The following is an 849-nucleotide window of genomic DNA, read 5'->3' as shown; positions in this document are numbered from 1 at the left end:
GTGTTAGATGACGTGAATAGGAGACTGGAGTACCACTTGACATTCAGCTCCATTGTTTGACTGAGTTTAACCTCTTGGTCCTCCCCCTGTGCATGCCACACCCTCTCCCAATGTGGTGTACATGTGAACACATTTCAGACAATGGCTGCATTATGTTCTGTGGTGCTTAAAAATAAAAGGAACACTTGGGGTAGACTGGAGCCATCAGAGTTAAGTTCACAGCTCTTTCATACTGAGCGTTTAGGTGATAATGTCTTACCCTGAAAAGGACCATTGATAAACAGCAGAGCTGTAAAAGATCTACATGTATTTGCACAATCAACTGGGTCAGTGATTTCAATGCAGTCTCACACTCAATTTGCACAAATAACATGCAAATGTGTAAAACACTGCAAAAACATCAGAGCAGAACCAGTTCACCTGCTTTTACAATTTAATTTGACTAGATGTTCAATGGACATGCTAATGACCAGCATATGGCTTAAGTCTGAGACATACACACCCCTACATATTCAGTGTTTACAGTGTTTTACATTTTGTCAAAGGTTTTGAATTTTGTTCCATATATCCGAGAGAGAAAGTTACAGATGCACAAAGATAATGACCCCAGATAACCTCTCACCATTAGCAATAACAGGGGAGGTTAGCATTTTTGTGGGGGTGTGATATTTACAGTTGCAAGAACAAGTATGTGAACCCTTTGGAATTACCTGGATTTCTACATAAATTGGTCAAAAAATGTGATCTGATCTTCCTCTAAGTCACAACAAATAGACACAGTGCACTTAAATAACACACAAATTGTATTTTCTTGTTTATACTGAATACTTAATTTAAACATTCACAGTG

The sequence above is a fragment of the Oncorhynchus nerka genome, linkage group LG15, assembly GCF_034236695.1.
Source record: "Oncorhynchus nerka isolate Pitt River linkage group LG15, Oner_Uvic_2.0, whole genome shotgun sequence".
Lineage (NCBI taxonomy): Eukaryota > Metazoa > Chordata > Actinopteri > Salmoniformes > Salmonidae > Oncorhynchus > Oncorhynchus nerka.
Note: the sequence above shows the minus strand (reverse complement) of the source record.